This window comes from Camelus bactrianus, chromosome 2 (genome assembly GCF_048773025.1).
Source record: "Camelus bactrianus isolate YW-2024 breed Bactrian camel chromosome 2, ASM4877302v1, whole genome shotgun sequence".
Classification (NCBI taxonomy): Eukaryota; Metazoa; Chordata; class Mammalia; order Artiodactyla; family Camelidae; genus Camelus; species Camelus bactrianus.
Genome location: NC_133540.1, coordinates 120094981 through 120119792, shown reverse-complemented (window position 1 = coordinate 120119792; position 24812 = coordinate 120094981).

Genomic DNA, 24812 nt, shown 5'->3' with positions numbered 1-24812 from the left:
CTTCTCTTTAGAATAAGGATAATAATTATTTATAAAGCCTGGTTAAATAGCACGCCATATGACAGGAGCCATTTTTAAGCTCTAATCATACTATATAGTAGTTTTTTTTTGGAATCTACGTTAATATTAATTATATATTATATATTATTTGCATATATATATATATATATTATATATGTTATTTGCAGGGAAGAAAAACACCCTCCATTATCTCCATGCAGGGGCATTTCACTCAGGAAGGCCCCACAACACATCAGAGATTTCTGCACCGCTGTCTCTGACATCACTGCCATTCTTCTTGGTGGGATTGAAGAGCACAAGGGTGCTATTTGTTTAGAGTCTGTGGTGCTCACCAACTTCTCTGTACAAGATTCTCTCTTTGTCCAGTGGCCTGAGGGGAACTGGGGAAGGGCTTTCCTATTTCCGCTTTTTGCAAAATATACATACCTTTTTAGTCCATTCAAAATATCAAAGCATTAGTGGGATAGCAGATAGAGAAGAGTACTAAAAGAAGAGAAGAGAAGAAATACTAAAAATTGATTCTGTATCAGTTCAGTTCAGTTTGGCTTATGCTGCCAGACCAAAACAATCCCAAATATCAGTAGCTAAAAAAATGTATTTCTTGTTTACATTACATGCCCAACATAGGCAAGCGGGAAAGGTTTTTCTCTTGTGGTCATTCAGAAATCCACAACAAGACAGGCTTTCCTTTGACATACATATATACCAAGTGAATGTGGTAAACTGCATAAATTGCATATTGTGCCTTAGAGTTACCGCCAGGAAGTGACATATGCCACATCTGCTCACATTTCCTGGATTAAAGCAAGTCACATGGTCATGCCTAACTTCCACCTTATGCCTGGAAGGGAGATGGAAATAGTTGTTGAACAGTAATAACGTCTATCATTTATTAATTTAGTAATCCCCTCCACATGAGAAAAGCCTACCATGTGTCAAGAAATGGCCTAAGCACTGAGGATATAGGGATTTTTATAAACCTTCTGTTCTGATGCTTATGAAATGTATCATGAATATGTATGTGATGGGTAGTATCAAAGTGAGAAAGGTGGATAGAGATGGTCTGGAGTAGAGTGGTTGCAACTGTATATAGGCTCCTCAGGGAAGGTTTCCCCAAGAACAAATAATTTTAATTATGTGAAGTAGTTAAGAAGGTAACCAAGTCATATGGGTAAATATTAGGCAAGCATGCTAGCCAGAGGGAACAGAATGTGCAAAGGCCTTGTGGCAGGACCATGCCTGTTTTTCTTGCAGAAAACAAAGAGTAGGAAAGGGGGACAGTGGTAGGGGGTAAGTTTAGAGAGGTAATGGTGAGAGGGAAGAACCTACCATACAGGTCCAGTAGATCATTAGGAAGACTATGATTGTGAGTGAGATGGGAACCCACTGTGTGTTTTGAAGAACGAGTGATATGATCAAAGATATTTTAAAGGCTCAAGACTTGGGGAGAAACATGGAGACCAATAAGAATCTCATTATTCAGGTCAGAAAGGATGGAGGCATTGACCAAGGTAGAAGCATTGCAGGTGGTAAGAAGAGGTTGGATTCTGGATATGTTTTGACGACAGTCCAGTAAGATGTATTAATGGTCTAGCTTTCAAATAATGACTGTAATTGAGTTTTGATATTAAAAAAGTAAAGCCTGAAAAAAGATACTACACACCTATGAGGAAACTTGCAGTGTGGGCAGCATTTTCCCATGGCAGCGGGAGAAATCAAGGCAATCTAAAGGCTAATTTTTCTCCTGCACTTTTCTTCCTCTTTGTAATTTCATATGAGCATGTACTTACTTCAGTTTTCATCTTTACATTATTTAACTTCCTCCCAGATTAAACAGAGAATATCAGAGGCGGAGCTTTTTTTTTTTTTTTTTTCCTTTTCTACTCCCTTCAAAGTCTAGAACTTTTCTGGGGAAAGAGTGTGTGCTCAATGGAAGACATTGACTAAAGAGAACACCAAGACCTGCATTGGAGGGACAAAGATGTCATTAGGCTGCTCCCTGGACCATCACAATGTAGAGAAGAATGCTTTGCTTTTCCGCCTTGCACCCTCCGCTGACCATAGTGATACTGGATCTGTTTTACATGCTAGTGGTATTAAGTTCTAGCTGCTTTAAATTTTTTAGGTTATCTGCTATTATCTACCTTTTTTCTGCAACTTATGACTAAACTCTCAAGGGAGTGCATGGTGTATTATATTTATTGAGCAAGCCCAGAAAAACTCACACAATTCTATTTATCCAAAAAATGTTTTTGGATGTTTTAATAAGTTAATAAGAAAACAGACCCATTATGTATTCCCAGAATCCTAGGCCGCCTTTTTATTCTTAAGTGATATACCTTATATTTTAGAGGATCTATCAGTATATATACCAGATAACTCATTTGTCCATAAACATTGGTTGTATTCCAACTATGGTTAGAGACACAAACAATCCAGACACTAACCTAATAATTACAAGTGTGGTCTGTGTTACCAAGTGAACGTAAAGAGCTCTATAGGAATCTGAAATGCAGCTCAGGCAGCAAAGGGCAATAAATTTGTAAAGTCCTTAGACCCACTTATGAATGGAAGGTCTATACCAGGGTTGGCAAACTCCAGCTTGTGGGGGAGCTGCATATTTCTGTAAATACATTTTTTTACTGAAGCATAGTTAGTTAACAATGCTGTGTCAATTTCTGGTATACAGCGTAACGTTGCATTCACACATACACACACATATATTTATTTTCAGATCCTTTTTCATTATAAGTTACTACAAGATATTGAATACAGTATCCTGCTATACAGATGAAACTTGTTCATCTATTTTATGTATAAGAGTAGTTAGTATCTGCAAATCTCAAACTCCCAATTTATCCCTTCCCACCCCCATCCCCCCTAGTAACCATAAGTTTGTTTTCTATGTAAATACATTTTTACTGGAATGCAGCTCTATTCATTCTTTTAAGTGTTATCTGTGAGTATTTTCTTACTACAATGGCAGAGTTGAGTGGCTGTGACAGAAACCTTTAAGATTTGCAAGCCTCAAATATTTCCTCTCTGGCCCTTTGAGAAAGATTTTGCTGGCTCCTGGTCTATGCAATGGTTAGCAACAATTGCAGAAATACTTGTAACTTTGAAGTGTGATACTCACCGAGGGCTATTCTTCCTGATTCTATCACGTAGGGTTGGCACTGACAGCAGAATTCCTAGCTGATTGGCTTACAAAATCAAGCTTGGCAAATAAGGGCATTTCTCTAGGTTGACCTGAAGGAGGGCATTGCTCCTGATGGATTATTTTTACACAAGACCAGGAGAGCCTTTGTAAACATGTGACAGTTGGTCTACCCCTCACTTTCCACAGTAAGAAAAACAGCAGAGAAGCTATCTCCAAAACCAAGTGTTGATTTATTGACGTTGGCAATCCTTAAGCCCACATTTGCCTTGTCATGACAATAAAGTTATTGAAATTAAAATTGAATCAAATTGACAGACAGCAAGAACTATAGCTAAACTGTCCCAAGTACATTTTTTATTTATAGGATTCAGTATAGCGTATTATAGGGGCATTTGATGAAAGCTGAAATCATTCCCAAACTGAGAAATGACCTAGAACAGAATGGCAAATTGCGCACCAGTTGTCTCTGATCAGGTTTTCCATGGCATGCAGTGTGCATGGTACACCTTGGAGGTGGTGATGCAGTGACACAGGGACTATTATTACTGAGCAGAGAACAATTTCCTCCAAAAAAAAAAAAAAAGTTTGTAGAATTCCTACCCAAATCTAGGAGTTTCAAGCAAATGTCAGTGACAACACACGCATTCCATTATTTTCACATTTCTAAGGAAGAATTTCTGTTGTTCTGCCCACATAAGTTTTATATTTTTATTTTTATTTAAATTCACAATAGATAACTCCTTTTTTTTCCCTTTTAGGATTTAATCACATTTATTGAACATTCATCAGCACAATAAATTTATCATATGAGAAATCCCAGTAATAAGGTAGAACAGACCCATTGCCTTTCAAGAGAATACAACCTAAAAAGGGAAAGAAAATAAGTTCTAAAATATTTTGTAAAGCAGACAACAAAGCCTAAAACACACACACACACATACTCACACAAAACGTTTATAAAAGGTGTGGGACTGTGGGGTTGCCTGGCGTACTGGATATCTGATATTACATGAACTATGTCCTAAACCAACTTAGGATTTGTTGGGAATGGAAAAGTCATGTTTTGATCATCTTTTTACCCCCCATAAAATTTAAAGAGAAAACCCTTTAAGAAGACTGCATTACACACAAAAATATTCTAAGTACTGCCATGCAAGAAAGTCCAGCTGTGAAACCAGTTCTGCCTCATGTATAATACACCAAGTACTGAGCCACAGAATTTGAAGTCATTTTAAGAATTATGGGTGGAGATGAACACATTTCTCTTTAAAGGTACTACTAAACCGAAGCTAATGCAAATATGCTGCGGACGTTTACATTCTTACATTCTGATCCCCCAACCCCCGTCTAGGATCTGAAATGCGCTTCATGTTTCTAAGTACTTTCATATTATTGGTTTTATCCCATAATCTGGTTTGGGAGACAGGCTGAAAGTAGTGATTACCTTTTGTCTTCTGATAGAAAGACTAAGGCTTAGCAGGTTAAGGGAATATTCTAGATACACATCAGAATTGCTATTAATGGCCAGGTCTTTGGCAATTATTCTGAGGTTCTTGGGAAGGCAAATTTCACATCACATAAAATCTTTTCTGAATGTCTAATATTTTATATATATATATATGTATATATATACACACACACACATATATTTATATATGTATATATATAGAGAGAGAAAGTTATAGAAGTCACATTCACTCTGTTCTGCTAATGGTTATTGCAAGGAAATTTCATGGATTATGCTTCTCTTCTGCATTGAGAAGGATGTTACATGTTCCTCAGTTCATGGAAACTTCAAGTCTAGAAAACGAAGGAGTCTGGTTAATATCTCTAGAGACCCACAGGGAGTGTCACGCTCCATAAAATGGTTTATGCATTCATATACAGCACATGATCATCGTCCCTTGGCAAGGGGACGCAGGTTAAGCACCTTCCATATGCAGCAGGGAAAACCCCTTCGGCAAGGAAGTCTACCCATTGGCATGCACAAATTATACTAGCTTTAGTTTCAGTATGTCAATAGGAATATTCCCCACGCTTAATAAGAGGCATTGGATTAATGCCGGGTGTTTTCAGCGGGGGAAGGAATGTTCAGATGCTTGGGAAAACAAGGCACCCGGAGGGTGCAGTGGAGGTCACTTACTCATATTGAAAAATCCATTATTTGCATGGCTGCAAATAGAGTCTATATTATGCCTATGGGATATGTGTGTGTGTGTGTGATAAATACACACATACATTTTAGGTACTTTTACTGCCACTCCTGCTTAATTTATAAAACTGGGAGAGCAACACTTTCTTGCTGTGGATGACCAGTTGCTCCTTCAAGTGGTTTTTTTCCAATCTCTTCCTCCCTTTCAGGGACGAAGTCTTGAGAATGTGGTTGTATCTGGATGTACATCCAAAACTGCTTTGTGTGCCAATTTGGTTGCTCTTTTCATTAATTTTTACACAATTACTCTGAATTGGCAACTAAGATGGACTAAATGATAAGCCGTGGATTTCATGTTCAAGGTAGTCTCATTTTAAAGACTCAGGGAATATGAGAGATCCTCTTTTCTCAGTAAAAGAACATTTTTGAAAACACCTGTTAAGGGATTATGGTCAATTTTCAAAACTGACTTACACATTTTTACGTCCAGAAAAATTCATTTCTTTGACCAGCTTCCATGATGCTTCTGATTTCTACCCAGAGCATTATCATTTCTTCAGGTTGTAGCCTCACAGTATGCATCTTCTACAGTCAAGTCGTTAAGAGTCGTGTCTTTGTGGACACTATTGAGTAAACTGGTGAATCTAAATAGTCTATTCACTCAAGGAAATTGCACAGGGCAGGTAAGTTTTGATGGACAGTAGGGAGGTTTCATTTACTCGACCACTCATTTTTTAAAGCACTTATTTTTTTCCTTATTAAACTTGATTTATTAGTTTTCCACTGTGGAGGGTAGATGTCCATAGGAGATGCTAATTGCTAATCTTAAGTCTGATGACGGCAATGGCACCATAGGAGACATCCCGGAGCACAAAGCGTAGAGAAGTCTAAGTGAGAGGAAGGAATGTTGAGATTCATGAAAAGAAAAATCACATTAGTCAGAGACTCAAAGTCAAGTCCCAGCTCAGCCTTTTCCTCTGCTTGATTGTGACCACTGCCTGCATCACTGGGACAGCCAAAGTGGCAGAGCAGACCGTTGAGTGTCTTGAGATAGTTGAGGAGTGTTGCCCGCCCAGGAACACGCACCAGGGCTTTTTGGCCAGTGACTGCCTGTCCTGCAATGGTCCTCTCATAGCCCTTTAGGGTTCTAGGTTACAGATCCTGGACCAGGATCTTAATATTAAAACCAATAAGATGATTCTTTAAAGAAAAATGAGAAAGACCATTAAGGGAAGCACAAAGGTCCTGCACACTGAATTCTTCTCCGAGTCAAAGCCAAGATCCTCACAATGGCCTAAAGATGTTCACGACTTATTCAGCCCAACCTCTGTCGCCGCTCCCAGTGCATCTCTGAACTCGGCTCTCTCTCCACTCTCTACAGAGTAAGCTCTATGAAGACAGGAGGTAGACACCTCCATAGCACCTAAAACAGTGCCTGGCAAAGAATAGGCACTCAGCACATGTTTCTTTAAAGCAATACATGAACAGTTAATGGGTTTAATGGCTCTATTTCATAATCCCCTGGAGCCTCAGATCTCTCATTTATACAGATAGGAGACACACTGCCCATCTTTCAGAGAAGCCAAGAGAATAAAAAAGGATAGTGCACATAGAGGATCCGGCAGAGCATTCTACACAGTTGATACATAATACATTTTTGTTTTGCTTCTTGTCCTCTTCTATTTTTCTAGATGTAATAACAGTAGTTAATACTTATTATATTTTTTACCATGTGCCAGGCTCAATGCTGAGAGCTTTACAATCATTGTCTCTGAATTTTCTCAACCCCATGAGCTAGGAACTTTTATTATTCCCATTTTATAGATGAAGATTAGAAAAGTTAAATTATTGTTTTCCAAGATCACACAGTCAGTAAGCAGTCAAACCAGGATGCAAATAAGGTTTACCTGACACCATGATCCCACATTTTTCCATGATGCTATACTGCAAGTGGAGTAAGGAATACTTAATTGCACTTTTGAGCTTGAATCATAGCATAGACAGATGACTAATGTATTGCTCAGGCTCCAATAGCTGGGGTATAAAGGTGTTGCTTCCCAGTGGACATCATCATTCGTTTACATGTGGGTTTATTTAATCCCAAGAAGGTTTAAATGGCCCAGCTAACTTGGCAAGTGCCTGAACCATCCTCCTAAAACTCCATCCCTGATTCTAAAGCTCTGAAGGTCTTTAAATATACAACATAGATTTGTTATCTCCCCTGATTACTTACTGGCAAAGAGCTATAATATAAAATTACATTTATACATATTATATTGCATATAGTATATTTTCAAATCCTCAAACCAACCCTATTACACAGGCATTATTATCCCAGTTTTACCAACAAGGTCACTGAAGAGATTAGAACAATTCCCTGAAGCCACACAGCTAGTGAGTGGCAAAGCCCTTAAGAAATTATGGAATCTGAATTTCAGCAATTGATTTTCATAGGAGTTAACAGCACTCAAGGACCTAATTCAGTCTAACTCCAATGCCTGCGCTCTTAACCATTATATTAAACTATAAAGTGCTCAGTATATAAATGCAAGGATTTATTATGCCTTTTCTTATACCATTATTTCACATGGAAATTTCTTCTCTGGAATGCCTTCATAAGAACTTTTAAGTTCCCATCTAGAGATTTCCTCTTTATAATCAATTATTTAAGGAAATGAGTTGACAGTTGCTCTCACAAGTATCCAGAAACAAAGGCCAAAAATGACTTTGGCACGACAACCCAAATACTCATCACACGTCTATCCGACCACTTTGGCCGAGTGGAGAAGCCCTTAGCTGTGCGGTAACAGGCAGTTCAGATAAAGCATTTAAATGGGCTGTCTATGACCAAAAGCTGGCAGTCTTCCCAAAGTAATGCGCCAAGGTTTCGACCTCTTCCTGGGCATAGGGGAAGGTTCCAGGCTCCTTCCTCATTGCTGATGTTCTCAGTTGCCAAGGGTGCGTGCCTGGCAGCCGCCAAGTCAACTTCTGGTTGAGATTCGAGGTGGAGACCACTTCTGGGGAGTAAATTAGTCTTCTGGAGAAACAGCATTAATTTTGTTAAGCTGCTCAAAAATAAGTTAGGGGCACTTCAGCATCCCATACGCTGCTTATATGATCAGCTGCATCTTACAGCCAATACCATCGTCCTCTTAAAAAATGTTCCTGACATCGTTGGAAGACTTCTGGCTTCTCCTACACGATAATTTGCTGTTACGATCTCCAGATGAATTACTCAATGCCACTGTTCCCTTTCTCTTCTACATTTGCTGGCATTGCCAGTCCAACTCATTGTTAAGCTTAGTATGACTCCTAAATTCATTCATCAATATCTGTTTCAGTCTTGTAATACATGTCACCTTTAAGGATTGTGTCCACTTGCATAGACACCAGCCTGCTACACACACACACACACACACACACACACACACACAGAGGCTTCTACATTGTGTCTCACACCACAGCCCCACCACCACAGGACAGTATTACTTCTTCAGGATGCATGAACAGCAAGATCAAAGACATGACAAAGTGACATAAGATTGTAGGCCACCAGATTCATGATAGCATCCAAAAGTTTGGCAGGAGGGCATCATTAATATTTGAGAAGATTCCCTGCTTTTTGGCAGAAAATCTGCCCATAGCTTTCCAATTAGCATGCTTTATGGCTGGGGAGAAGCTGGTTTCTCAATTGTAAGTACCTTGTCTGACTGAAATCTTATTCTCCCAGATAAATGACAAAGGAATTTGTACAATTTTATCCAGACTCCAACTCAGCCACAAGATTAATAGGAAAACAGAGCCCTCCCTCAAGTCTTCTTTGAGTTCTTCTGAGCGTTTTCTTCATTATGTCTCCCAAATTCTCTGCTTTGCTAACGGAACATTAAGTGGTCTTCTTACCAGGAGGTGTGGGGTGGAAATTTCAACTAAATCTTCTCAGAAGAAAGCTCGAGATGGTGATATTGCATTAGGGAATGGGAGGGAATTACTGACCGTGACACATCCTTCTTAATTTCTGCTTGCTATGCATTGAAATACAATTAATATAACTTGCTCTGAGAAGAGCTGAGCCTTAACTTATTAAATAAAACCTTGACAACGTCTCTTTAGTTTTATGATTTGTGCCTTCTGGGCAAAACACCTAAACATCAGTAGAAAAGATTTTCTGGGGATATTATATTGTTTGGAAATATTTTGAAGCTTTGTCAGGGGCTCTACAAGGTCCTACTTGGGATGGCTTATGGCTTAAGAATGTGCTTGACTTACTGTTGCTTGAAAGGTGCCTCGAACATCTCCCATTAGAGAGGACTTTGTCTTACTTAATGTGACTTTTCACCATCAATATGTTTTTACTGAAAACCTACGGGCCAACACTCTAGTTATTCTAAATTTGTAACACATTGGTAGAAAACATGTTTTCCCTTGGGATATTTATGGTTTAATTTGAAAATCAGACACAAAGATATATTCTGCATTAACACTATATAAATACTTACAAAAATCTCTTGAGGTGTCCATTATACCAAGTATCCATCTTTCTATGACTAAAAGCCCTAACACATATGTATCATGTCTTGAAATTGAGATGTTACATCTAATAGCTCATCTGATTTTCCAGTTTACTTTGAGTGTAGGTAAAGCATTTGTTATTCACATAAAACATATTAAAAATTCCGAGGAATATAAGGCTTACAATAATTATCATATTATGTTTCTATCAATGTCTTAAAATTAATAAGATTGTTATGATAATACGACTTTTTCCGCATGAGAAAACAAGATGCATAACGGTAACAGTAATCAAGCCAAAATTTCTTTGACAGTCATTATGTCAAACTAAGGTTTTTTTCTAGATGGTTGTGAGCCATTCGACTATAAATACCTCAGGACCAGGACTAGTTAGGCTCTCTCTCCAGGCATAAAATTTAAGGAGGCTCCAAAATGTGGTAATCAATATAAATAACATTTGAAGATGATATTTAAGAAATCAAAATTACAGTATAGCCAGTATGGAAAACAGTATAGGGTTTCCTCACAAAACTGAAAATTGAATTTTGATCCAGCAATCCCACTTCTGGGTATAGACCCAAGGGAAATGAAAACAGGGTCTGAGAGATATCTGCCCTCCCCATCTACTGCAACATAAACATGACGGCCAAGATATGGAAGCACTCTAAGTGTCTGTCCACAGATGAACGTATAAAGAGGATGTAATACACACACACACACACGTGCGTGCAGTGGAACGTTATTCAGCCACGAGAAACAAAGATATCCTGCCATTTGCAGCAATGTGGCTGTACCTTAAGGACATTATGCTAAGCCAAATAATTCAGGCACAAATACTGTGTGCTCTCAGTTATACGTAGAATCTAAAAGAGCTGAACTCGTAGAAACGGAGACTGGAATGGTGGTTGCTGTGGGCTGTGGAACGGGGAGCTGGGAGATGGTGGTCAAGGAGTACAAGCTTTCAGTTTTAAAGTGAGTAAGTTCTGGGGATCTAATGTACAGCATGGTGACTATAGCTCATATAGCTGTAGAAGAGTCTTGAAAGATGATAAGAAAGTAGATTTTGAATGTTCTCAGCGCCAGAAAGAAATGGTAGTGTGGGACCTGATGGAGACATTAGCTAATGCTAGTGGTAAACACTCTGCAATATGTAACTATATCAGCTCAACCTGCGTACACTTGGAACTCAATATATACGTCAATTATATCTCAGTAAAGCTGGAAGATGTATTCACAGAGCAAAAAAAATCAAAAGTAATGCAAAAAATACATGATGAACAAAATATCAAAATTTTAAATAGACAGAAATAGCATTACAGATTTTTCCTTGACTCTTGGATTACTTAATAGATCGATGGCAATTACTGGCTGATGTTATTTGCGATAATATTATTTTTGGCCTGGTGTTACACTAATTTTTAAGTGTGAACTCACTTTAATATGTGATTGTTTCTTTCTGCCTGGATGGCAAGGTACTAGAAGTCAGCAACTCTGAGTGTATTCATCCACTGTGATCGATTATTGATCATTGAAGACTATTTAGTTCTAATATTTAAAACTACATTTGAATGAAGAAAAGAACATCCCTCTTCCTGAGGCTGTTTATTGAAATGAAAAAGTCATGGAGGTAGCAAGGTTCAGGGGAAAGAGCTCTGGTTTGTTCATTAGTTCTACCTTCAGTTACTTAACTTATCTGGCTCTCCATTTCCTCACCTTTAGAACACAAGCATTTGAATATTTACCTTGCTGGTGACTCTGAGGATTAAATGAGATAACCAATGGGAAATGCTCAACCAATTGCAGACATGGAGGAATTTTCTTTCCTTACTATGTAGCATCCTCCCCATCGCATCCCTGGATCATTGAAGCTTACATCTCCAAGATTCCAACCAATAGGTGATCATTCTTGTCTACAGAGCATCTTTGCAATGTGTGAACTCAAGTACTAGCCCTGCCTCCCCACCTTTCCCAACCCTGGACCACGTCCCTTCCCTGGCTGTCTAACCTGGGGCATACACCAGATGGCAGTGTCCCATTGAGGACAGGATCCTTCTGGCCTTTCAGCTCACTGACCAAATGACCAGTTGCTTTGCCATATCTCTATGTGTGTTACAGGTCAATAGCATTAGCCTTGGAGTCTGGTTGATGTTCAATGTAAAAATAAACACTGGAAAATCTCTGTACACATTCTATTCCCTTTCAACTGCAAAGCGTTTTATTTCCAAGGTCAATTGGAAGAGGTACATATGTGATGCTGAAGTAAACATACACTTCATATAGATTTTTGTCAATGTTTGCACTTCACTGCACTTTAATCAGTAATAAAAACCCCTTACAATATATCTAACACACACTTCGAGGCACCAGGGCTACAGATGTGAGTGATGCATGTCTGCTACCTTCGAGTAGCTCACTGTTCACTAGGAGAGAAAGAGTTTTACGCAACTAATGACAGTGCAATGAGATCATTGTTATGCTATTTAACCCAGATGGCTTCACAATTTTTTATCTTACGTGTATCTGTCTTGGAATTAATCATTTCATGGCTTTTACTAAGTTCACTTGCCTTCAGCTAAGAGCTCTCAAATCCTCACGGATGCCTGGTAGTCTCCATTTAAAAATACTATGAACGTTTCTATCTCGCTACAATTCATCATGCATATGATTTGGGAGGCTTTTTTCACAGCCACCTTTCAATATGAGGAAAGAATGTACCCCATCACTTCTACTACCTCTATTAATTTATCCTACAAACACTTGCTACAGGGTTCCAGGTGCTACCCCTGGGGAAATAGAAACACGAATCAACTATATAGTTCTTGGCCCTGAAGGCTGTGAGTCTAATAAAGGGTTAATAATTGGTAAGAATTTGAGATTCTGGCAGGGAAATTTGGAGTATCCTGTGAATGTGTGTGTGTGTGTGTGTGTGTTTGTGTGTGTCTGCACACATGCAGTTTTCAGCTTACTTTCGGTGAGATTCATGAACTCACAGCTCAGTCATTTACCCAAGGTGGGAGGTGTGCGCTTGTGAGTGTGTGTGTACGTGTGTGTTGTCCCTTGATTTGTGACTGTGGTGGCTGAGATGAAAGGCCATCTCCCTGTGTAGTACTCAAGACACACACACCTTCTAGAATTATGAAACTGAAAAATTATGACTGGAGTCAGTTTCTTCTGGTCGCATTCCATTCCCTCATTTCCCCTCTCCACTCCCTTCCTGTCTCTGTCCTGAGCCAGCTGCCTCTGACCCGGAGCAGTCATACACCCTCCTGTGACCTCTAAGGACTCACAGGAATCTGATTTTCCTACAGACCCGCCAGCTGGGGCCTCGGGAATCCGATCCCCTCTTGGATTATTCACAGGATCGGATCGGCACTGGCATTTCAGAGTAGGCGCCACACAGATCCCGGCCTCACTTGTGCCCCGTGTGCGCAAGGACACCCACACCCGGGGGTTTCAGAGACCAGCTCTGCCCCTGCGGAGGCTTGCTGTTCCCGGGAATTTTGTTTCCAGTACCCATGGAAGCTAAGCCAGGGAGCAGTTCATTGGGTTGCTTGGCCAAGTGGAACCCAAAGATGCCTGTAAGAGCTGTGAATGGCCAACAGATCAAAGCTCAAATTCAGCTGGATAATTATCTGCGATTTAGGTGAAAAGGGTGTGTGCTGATATCACTCTATCCCCTCTGTACAAGAGGGAAGGCACAAAATAGTCCCTGAATTTCTGACTACCTGTCCCTTCCAATGACTCACAAGATCTAAGATGGAGCCTGGGAATTTGTATTTTTTTAAAAAAAAAGTCAACAGGTTTGTCTTATGCAGCCTAACCAGATGGAAGCCCTTGCTTAAAGTTTCCTCCTAACATAATACACTTTGATTCTATTATTCCCGGAATACAAAGAGGTAAGGGTATGACGCCAGGTCAGCTACGAAGACGGGAGCAAGGTGAAGATTAGAACTTGAGTCTCCTAACGCCTGGTCCACCGCCCCCGCTCTGCGCGCTGTGCACAGCACAGGAGCCCAGCACTCTGTTCACCTGAGGGAGGATGACTGGACTATTCCGGAAAAGGGCAGATGGGTGCTTACAAAGCTTCCACGGGGTTCCCAAAATAAACACGCCATTGTTTAAAGCTGTCAGAAGCAAAGCAAAAGAAAAGAGTCGTGACCTCTGGAAATGAGATGATAATGCAATACAAATTTTGAAAAAAGAAGGGCGATCTTAAAGAATGAAGAGGGGGTTAGGCCTTTGGTTGAATTAGGTTGTGAGGAATCGTGAGAAGCAGGTATGTTCAGTCTGGAAAGCCAGCCACGGGACCTGAGCCGTTGGCCAAATGGAGCGGGCTCCGGGGAAGGAGGACGGCCCCCAGGGAGGGAAGGGGGAGACGGGGGCGTGGGTAGGACTGTGCAGGTGTCCAGAAGACAGCAGTGGAGTCCAGCACGATCCGTCCAGATCCCCCCTGCTCCCACCTTGAAAAGTATACTTCCAGGTCACTTTCGAGATGACATAAGGCCAGAGAGAGTAATTATAACAACTATGAATTATCGCGCACATGCGCTCTATCAGGCAGGAGGCTCCTGCCAGCTCCTTCCTTTTGCAGAAGCAGAAATGATTTACTATGAAGACCCGGAAGCCCGCACTCCAGGCCCTCACTGTCCCAGGTTCCATCCGTGGTCCTGGGAGAGGCCCTATACATACGTTCTTATGGTCCCAGGATAATTTTCTAAAATTTACAAAGTAGAAATTTTTTTTTAAATTTCTATTCATATAGAATTAAGCTCTGGGGCCCACAAAATCTGTGCCCGCTTTGGTGAGGTAGGTATTGGTGGTGGTTCTGATGCTGATGCTACATTGTAGACAGATGGCACTCTCTCTGAGCCTCACTCTTCTCATCTGTAAAATGGACTTCTCTGCCCCATCCAACTTTAGAGAGGAACTCAGAGAATCAAATTACTTCACAGTGATGGGGAATTCTGAGAGGCAAGCACAAGTCACTGTTCTATTTAAAGATTCTGGAAACTGTCCAAATCTACAGAAAGAAATATTTAGTCTCAAATATAAAATAATATTCTTCTCTGGAGTTATGCATACATATGTAAAGACCCACTCAGCTGTGCACTTGGACAGGTCTGGGTCTAGCTCTGGTATAGAACACTTACTGACACAAAGGTCTTTAATACTCATTTACCTAGAAGTAACCAGATCCCTGGTTCTCCCCACAAATAGTAAACTTTCCCCACATCAAAGATGACCAACCTCCCTGTGGACCAGGGATGCCCACACAGAGGAAAATTAGAAGTAAAATAGTCTGTTTCATTTGCATTGCACAAATTGCTTATGGTCCAGGACCAGAAGGAAGTCGCTGCACATAAAGCCACTGTCAGATCACCAAAGCCCTTTTCACACATGTGGCAAGGGTAATGCTGATGTCCCAGCCTCACGCAGCAGAGGGAACGTCATTTGGCCTCCTTCAATGTTGTGCTTTGAAGATGCAGGAACACTTTAAAGGAAATGTCTTCTCCCAGTGTGAGCCTCCTCAGTGTACAGCTGTTTCAATCTGCCCGGGTCCCTGTGGAGTCCTTTATCCTGCCTATAGAATGTTCATCCTTGGAGGAAAGATTTCATTGCATAACTGATAAATTCTCATTTTCCCTTGGCTCCTAGTTTCTCTTTTAGAAATGCCTGCAGGTCAACCCCAATGGAACACCAAGCACATCTGTGCTGAGATAAAGGAGAAAGGAGGACACAAAGAAACCAGGAATAAATAAGAAATAAAGCATAAAACACAAGCTACACTGAGTTGCTATAATGCAGCAGAGACTTCATGCATTATCATCTCATTTAATCCTCACTAGCAGAGTGAGAGGAAGACACGGGTTTTGAAGAAGAGAAATTGGAGTCTTGGGGGTGGGGAGTAACTTTCCAAAGGTCAACAATGAATGAGAAAGGAAGCCAATATTAGACCCTGGTTTTTTGAATTCAAAGCCTGTGCACCATCTCCTCGACTCTGCCACCTCTTTTGGGGGGCAGGGTGGGGAGGTAATTAGGTTGGTTGGTTGATTGATTGATTAATGATTAATGGAGATACTGGGGATTGAACCCAGGACCTCTTGCATGCTAAGCATATGCTCTACCTCTAAGCTATACCCTCCCTCTCTGCCACCTCTCTTAAAGAAAAGAAAGAAAGAGGGAGAATGGTATTTTTTTTACCCTGAAAATTACAAATTGGATTCTACCAAGTGGAATGCAATGCAGTCAGATTCCATGGTCATTTCCTTGTTTTTAATTTCATATAATCACAATGGTTGCATGTTTTAACCCCCTGAAGGGCCACAGTATATATTGCTGGTTCCATGCCAATCTCTAGAGCCCAGACACCATCTCATGCAAGCAAGTGACTCAGAGGCTTTGAAAAGTGCCTTGACAACCCCTTTATGGAGACTGTCAGTCAAAGTTTAATATTAAGAAATCCTTCCCTAATAAATGCTGGAGACGATGTGGAGGTGTAGAGAAAAAGGAACCCTCCTACACTGTTGATGGGAATGTAGTTTGGTGCAGCCACTATGAAGATTCCTTAAAAAACTAAAAGTAGACTTACCATATGATCCAGCAATCCCACTCCTGGGCATACATCCAGAGGAAACTCTAAACTGAAAAGAGAAGACACTAATGAATTTATCTACAAAACAGAAACAGACTCACAGACATAGTAAACAAATTTATGGTTACCAGGGAAAAAAGGGGTGGGAAGGGAAAAATTGGGAGTTTGAGATTTGCAGATATTAACTATATATATATTAACCAGATAAAACATTTCTTCTGTATAGCACAGGGAACTATATTCAGTATCTTCTAGTAACCTATAATGAAAAAATATGAAAATGAATATATATATGCATATGTATGACTGAAACATTGTGCTGTACACCCAAAATTGACACATTATAACAGGCTATACTTCAATTAAAAAAATATATATATGCGTCCCAATGTTCACAGCAGTAATATTTACAATAAACAAGATATGGATTCAATCTAAATGTCCATTGACAGATAATCGGATAAAGAATTTGTGAGATAGATAGATAGATAGATACACACACACACACACACACACACACACACACACACACACACTGGAATACTATTCAGCCATAAAAAAGAATAAAATAATGCCATTTGAAGCAACACAGATGGACCTAGAGATTGTCATACTAAGTGGAATAAACCAGAAACAGACAGAAAAATACCATATGATATCACTTATATGTGAAATCTAAAAATGACCCAAATGAACCTATTTACAAAACAGAAACAGACTCACAGACATAGAAAACAAACAAGGTTACCAGGGGGAAAGGGAAGGGAGGGGGATAAATTAGGAGTCTGAGTTTTGCAAATACTAACAACTATATATAAAATAGATAAACAGCCAGTTCTTGCTGTATAGCACAGGGAACTATATTCAATATCTTGTAATGGCCTATAATGAAAAATAATGTGAAAGAGAATATACATATGTATATATGTATAACTGAATCACTATGCTGTACACCAGAAATGAACACAACATTGTAAATTGACTATACTTCGATAAAAAATATGAAAGAAAGGAAGAAGTCCTTCCCCAAATGAAGATGCCCTTGGCTGCAACAGAACAGCAGTATTGCCACTTTGGCCTCCACACAGAGCTTTTTTGTGTGTGGTCCCAGGGCCCCCTTGTCAGTAACGAAAGGGCCACGTGTGTGGTACTAGGAAGGATCTAGATGGTAGCCAAGCATGCCAGCTGCACTGGGATGTTTTGAGTAGTTGGGGGTTATGAGCAATAATCTCAAAGAGGATAGTTATTTTCTCCAAAGTGGGCCATCGTGAGTCCACCCTGGTGCAGGGGGCTGTGCCAGAGCACTCGCCTCCCTTTGAATTGTGTGGTTTTGGGGAATGCTAAGTGAAGAGGTCATGGTTACCTATTCAACATTGAATTTTTTCCCTCTGCTTTTATTCACCCATCTATTCACGTGATAAATATTTACTGAGCAACTACTACCATCCATGCACTACATGGAACACAGGAAACAGAGAAGAATAAAGCATAATCTGTGCTCTCTGTATCTTATAGTTCAGATAGGGAGGTATGCATGTAAACAAATGGGAGTGATAAAGTGTTTTGTGCATGTCAGCAGAATTATATTTAGGGCTTAAAGGAGAGTGTGCTCAGTAGGATCCAGGGAGGAGAAAGAGAGGAGTGTTCAGAAAAAGCGTAGAGAGGAGACCGTCCTTGCAAGACAGCATTTTTAGCAGGAAGAATAAAGGCTGTCAAATCAGATCAACATGAAATTAAATCCCAGTTCTGCTAACACTGTGCTCTGTGACCATGGCCTTGATTTTTATCTTTCCGAGCTGCATCCCTGAAGTGAGGATGACACACCTGGACCCACCTCAGAGTGTTGTGAACATCGAATTAAGGTTCATGCGAGACCATTCCAAGTGAGATTTTTAGAACTGGATATGATTTGGTAATTTTCCAAGGAGAGAAGTTCTCTGGGTCAGATGGGTGATTTTCCCAGTCGTGCTGTCTGAACTTTGGTATGTGAATGTGTCCTTTTACCCATCTAAGGTGTGCCAAGAGCACAGACCCTTGACCTTAAAGATTGGAACTGTGAGCTGACAAAGGAAAGACCTCAGCAACACCCAGGCACACGTGGTAGCTGGCCGTGCCCGTTGTCCCCTGGAGGAATGATGACGTGGTTTACAACAAAAGAGTGTGTCAGCCTTTACCACGTGCTGTCCCTCAGGAACAGTGAGAGTGTCAGATATTCATATCCATCTCTGGAGGCCTGACAGAAGGCAAACAGATATGACTTATCCTGCAATCTTTGTCTTTTCGGATTAGTCAACTTTCTGTTATATTTGGGAAGCAGAGGCAGCTCAACAGACAGTTCAACTACTCAATGAAATAAAACAGTGATTATTATCGCTGCGTCCATCAGGGGTCTACCATGTAGACAACAAACGCTGACTCTGGTTTAAGAATACTGGTTTATTGAATGGTATTGGGTTCTCCACAGAATCACTCAGCAGGCTGGGGAATTAGAATAAATGCTAATCTTCTGGGAATTCAATTGATGAGAAAAGGAAGCAAACTGCTAGAGCCGTCATAGAACACTGGGTACCACTGTCCTCTTAGAACTTGCCGTTTCCAAGGAACTTGAATTTCCTGCAGGTGCCTCTAACACCAAGGCCTCCTCTTTGCCAGGAACTCAACAGATCGCCATTGCTACTGCCACCACTGTTAGAGATGAATGGAATTCGCCATCCCTTCCTTCCTGCGTCACTAGGTCCTTCAGGCCTTCTATCGGTAGAGTTACTCACTGGCTATAAGAGAAAGTGGGTGAGTTTGGTCTTTTATTTTGAGAAAGTAGAATCTACAATAAAAGGAATTTCCTAACTTAGAAAGAATATGGCAAAGATGCCATTAGACCACAAACAGGACAAGTATCCACTATAATAATTATTATTGTCACCATCATTATTGCTGCCTCTAGTAACTCAGTAAGCATTTACTGATGCACTGACAAGTGTGAGGCATTATGTGGAAGAACAACCAGAAATAAAGGCTAGACAGCTTGCCCTCAGTTTTCACTTGGGAATTACAAGGACTGTATCCCAGACAGAGAAAATCTGATTCTGTGAAAGGAAGAGTTTGATGTATGTATGAGTGTTAGAAAGGGCCTCATTTTGCCATTTAAGGAAAACATGGAGTCTTAAAAGACTTGTAAGATTTGGTTAGGAATCCTTTCTACATCCAATGAGTTAAAACAGTGGTTCTCAAATTTTAATGTACATCAGAATCGTCTGGAGAATTTGTTAAAACAGAGTGCTAGAGCTTACCCTCAGAATTAGTGAGGAACAAGGGCAAGAATTAGCATGTGTACCAAGTTCCCAGATCATAGTCTGAAGACTACAGTTTGAAAACCACTGAGTTAGAAAAACCTTTAGGACTGGAGGCAAGGAAGAAAGCGAGTGTGAGTCAATGATAAAGATGATAGCTACTGATGGAAGAGAATTTGTGTAAGGGATACATCAGGAATGGTGCTGGAAAAGTAAATTGAGATCAAGCATTCAGGGGTGGATTGTACTTGAATGCCCTGCTGAGGGTGCATAAACTGAATGCAACAGGCAAGATAAAATTCTAGAAGACTTTGGGTCGTTTACTGCAAAAAAAAAAAAAAAAAGTGTAATAGAGACACGATTATCCTGGATATTCTGCCAACTGCTGGGAATAACAGAAAGAAATTTGATTTAAAAAAATAAATTAAGTTATTTTTGAGAGAAGGGAAGACCAATCCAAGTGTAACCTTGTGTAGTGACATCCCAAAGGGATGAAAGGGCCAAAGCAAATGACATTTGAGAGAAAAATCTGTAAGATGTCTACATAGCAACCACTGTCCTTATTATTAGCTTGCTGTGTGAGCTTGGGCATGCTGTATAACCTCTCTGGTTTTCAGCTTTGTTGGCTAAAAACCAGTGTTCTTTAAGAATCTGCTTCTCTGTTATGGTACATAAGTCTATGGTTAGATAGAAGGCTGAAGTAGAGAGACAACTCAAAGGTGATTTCGACATTAAAAGACTGGAGAACTGGGGGAATCATGAAGCTAGTGACAAAAATAGAAATAACGTCAACATTTTTCATCTCAACTTGAAAATACTTATGACCTTGCTTCAAAGTGGAACAATAACAACAAGAAAACTAGTGCATCAGGACACCTCTGTTTAAAAAGTTACATTCAATTTTGGAGGTTAAGAATAGATAATGTATTGGGAGGCAACAGATATGCATATAGATGAATCCTAATTTAATGCAAACCTGTTAGTTTATTTATGTTATTAATATGATACCCTAGAGGATATAAACCAATTAAAAACCCATTTCAATTATTAATTGGGTCCCCTAATTGAAGGGACATAATAAATTAATTAAAATGTCCTCAGCTCTATTCACAAAGGAAAACACCTAAGTCAGGGAGTGGATTGGACAAACAGATCTGTCTTAAAATCTTATGCTGGATCCTATCCAACTTCACGTGGAAAAAGTAGCCAAATCCACAGAAGGAGGTGTTTGAACAAGGAGATTGGGAGAAGAGAGATACAAAGATGGATGTCCCACTGAGTTCTATGGATATCATGTCGTGGACATGCTCATTAAACACTTCAGGCCTCAGTTTACTTAAATATGAGATCATTGAATCGAATAATTTAAAATGTGCTTCCCTTGTTCTGGCCATTATACCTTATTATAAATACATGGGCCAAAAACACCAATCCTAAAACTCTCAGTGATAATGAAGCATTAACTGAGCATTTACTGAGCACACAGAACCTAATCTGTGCTCACAATTAAAGGCTATGAAGGTGAAGAGACACAGTTCTTTCTCTCAGGCAGCTCAGTATCTCAAGGTGTCACAAGTACATGCTAAATTTGTGAGGAGAGGGCGCGAATGGAAATGTACACTTGGTGTCAAACCAACCTGGCCTCAAATCACAGCTCTGTATATGGATGACCCTTAGTTCTCTGTTTCTTCAAGTAAAAATGGAAATAATAACATCTCAGAGCATATGTTACTTAATGAAATAGATGTAAAGATTATATAGCAAAACAGCTAGTAGGTGAGAGTCAGTCAATACTGGAGTAGGTTGACGTTCCCATATACTTTATAAATAAAGATGTCTTGGCACTCCAGGGACATCTTGGGAGGATATCACATTGCTGAAGGAGAGTGTTCTTTCCTGTTGCTTTGTCGTGAAGTATTAGGAAGTATTTAGGAGGGTACAAAACAACAAATGGTTTTAATGCTCAATGTTCAAGGGATGAAAATAAGCTCTGGTAGAAGAGAAGAGTAATTTTTCACTGTATAATTGGGAAATATATCACACATATCAACGAGAGTATATAACTATGTATCTAGTACATGTTAGAGCACCTTAATGAAATAGATGAACATAAACATCCCTGTACCTAACACCAAGCTTAAAAATTACCTGGAAAATTCCCACACATCCTTCTACTACACATTTAATTTCATCACCATCAGAGGTAACTGAATTTTTTGTCCTAATAATTCCATAATTTTTTCTTAACATTTTTATCACATATGTATTTACCCCTAAATATGTATTGTTTGGTTTTAGCTGGTTTTGAACATTAAGTACATGGGAAAACATTCTATATTTCCTATGATGACTTGCTTCTGTCACACAACATCAGACTTTGAGATTGTTCTATATCGTATTAATTCATCTTCACTTTTGTATTCCATTGAATGAATTAGTTCATATTCACTGTCGTATTCCATTGAATGAATAGCCCACTATTTATTTATGTGTTCCACTGTCAATGAGTGATTTTTTTTCTATTAAATGTAATACTGCTACAGATATTCATTTATGTCTCTTCTGGTAAATGTATAGGAAATTTTCTCAAGGCTATGTGTCCTGGAAGGCAGAAATGCTGAGTCATCCCATATTCTCAAGCTTACTAAAAATGACAAAATTGTTTTCCAAAGTCATTATTTCAGTTTGCATCCCCACTTTCAGTGAATGCTTCACTTGCTTAAGAGTATTTTCAGATGTTGCAATGTTACAAAAGTGATGCTTTTAATTAGCTGACCTCTGATTTCTAAAAAAGTTAAGGATATTTTCATATGATTTGGGGTCCATTTATGTTTCCCCTATTCTGAAATGTTCGTTCAGGTGTTTTTTCCATTTTTACGTTAGATTGTTTGTTGTTTTCCTATTGATTTAAAAAATAGGTTATCATTTTCTTATACTATTCCTTTTCTGGTTTTATATATTGCAAACAGCATTTTCAAGTTTGTGCTTTCTTTTTTCAATCTCTGTATGGTGTCTTTTGAGAAGCAGAGCTTAATTTCTTTTTTTTTTTTTTTTGTAGAAATAACCTAAGTGGATGATTCCTTTTATTTTCATAAATTTGGTCAGATCCCTGACAACTTGGGCAATTCTGTGCAGTGTTTTATTTTATTTTATTTTATTTTATTTTATTTTATTTTATTTTATTTTATTTTAATTGAAGTATAGTCAGTTTACAATGTTGTGTCAGTTTCTGGTGTGTAGCATAATGTTTCAGTCATACTTATACATACATATATTCATTTTCATATTCTTTTTCATTATAGGTTACTACAAGATACTGAATATAGTTCCCTGTGCTATACAGAAGAAACCTGTTGTTATCTATTTTATAGAAACAGAGCTTAATTTTAGTTTAGCTTTTCTTTTATGGTTTTCTCCTTTTTATCTTTTTAAATAAATATTTTTTCAAGTTTAGTCACAAAAATGTTATTCTAACTTTCCTTTGTAAAGTTAGATATCCATGTTTAAATACTAGATCTATCTGGAATTCTGTTTTGTATAAGATATTAGGGAAAGATTCATTCTTTTTTCTTTTTTTTCTTTTTTTTAAATGAGCATGCCATATATCATTTAGCCCATCTCTCACCACTGATAATGCCATGGATGTAATGGCATGCGTTAGGATTTTACATATGTGGACATGGTACGACCCGTCTATCCTGGGCTCATAAAATATTGTCTTAATTTTTATGTAAATTGATAGTAAACTTTTATATCTGGGACAGCATAGATTCTCCTCTGGTCCTTCTTTAGAAATGTCTTAGCTGTTTTTAGTCCTTTATTCTATTATTTATATTGTAAACTCAGCTTGTCAATAATTCTGTGAGATAATTTTTTGAATTCCCATTAATCTCTGGACCACTTTGGGAAGAAGTTACCTTTAAGATATTGAATATTTTCTCATATGAACATGGTATTTTTGTACATTATTTTTGTTTCATTTTCCATTTTTCTGTAAACTTTTATAATTTTCTCCTTTAAATTCTTATGCATTATTTTGCTCCTAGGTACATTTTTGTGTACGTATTTGTTTCTAATAAAAATTCGTACTGATCTATACAAGTAAAATCAAATTTTATGTATTGAATTGAGTGTATGTATTGCTATTATATCTGTGTATAAATATTATATATAGAAAATAGTGTTGATTTATACAAACATTGAATTTTATATATTGATATTGTATCAGGAAATACTGCTAAATTTTATATATTTTAATAATTTGTTTGAATATTCTTGGATTTCCTTTATCAGGTTAAGGAGGTTTACTTTTATCCCTAGTTTGCTGAATTTATATATATCTATATATATATGTTGTTGAATTCTATCACAGATTTACTTAGGCTTCTATGGAAATGATTATGTGACTTTTCTCTATCTACTGCTACTGTGGATGATTACAGTGGAGGTTGTCTAATGTTGAATCAAACTTGCTGTTTTGCAAGCAGGTTGGGTAGGATATAATATCTTTCTTACAGACTGCTGGATTTGGGGGTGCAGATATGCTCTTTAGTGTTTTTCCATTGATATTCAAAGTAAGACCAGCCTATAATTTTCATTTCTAATTCCCTTTCTCTAGATGTGATACCAGGTTTACAATAGGTTCATAAAATGAATTGAATGTTTTCTCCTATTATTTTATTTTCAGATATACTTTGCAAAAGGTTGAAATTGTCTGCTCCTTGAATTGTTGATAGAATTCACAGAGAAAAACATTTGGACTTACTGCTCCCTTTATGAGAAAATGTTTTTAACTCTTGGCTTCTGTCTTTAATAGTTACAGATGACCCAGGTAGTCTGTTTCTTCTGCAGCAGTTTTAGTTTTCCACTTTTCCTATTTTTAGTTGATAATATTTAATTATCTTTTCAGTTTCAACTGCATCCTCAGTTATGTTGTCATTATACGTGTATATTCATTAACCTTTTTCAATTAACTATTTTTTATGGTCTTAAAACCTCTAAAACAACATCCTTTTTTCCCTATTTCATCATTTTTGCCATAATTTTTATTTATGTTTTTTATTCTTTCTTTGAGTTTATTCTCTTCTTTGC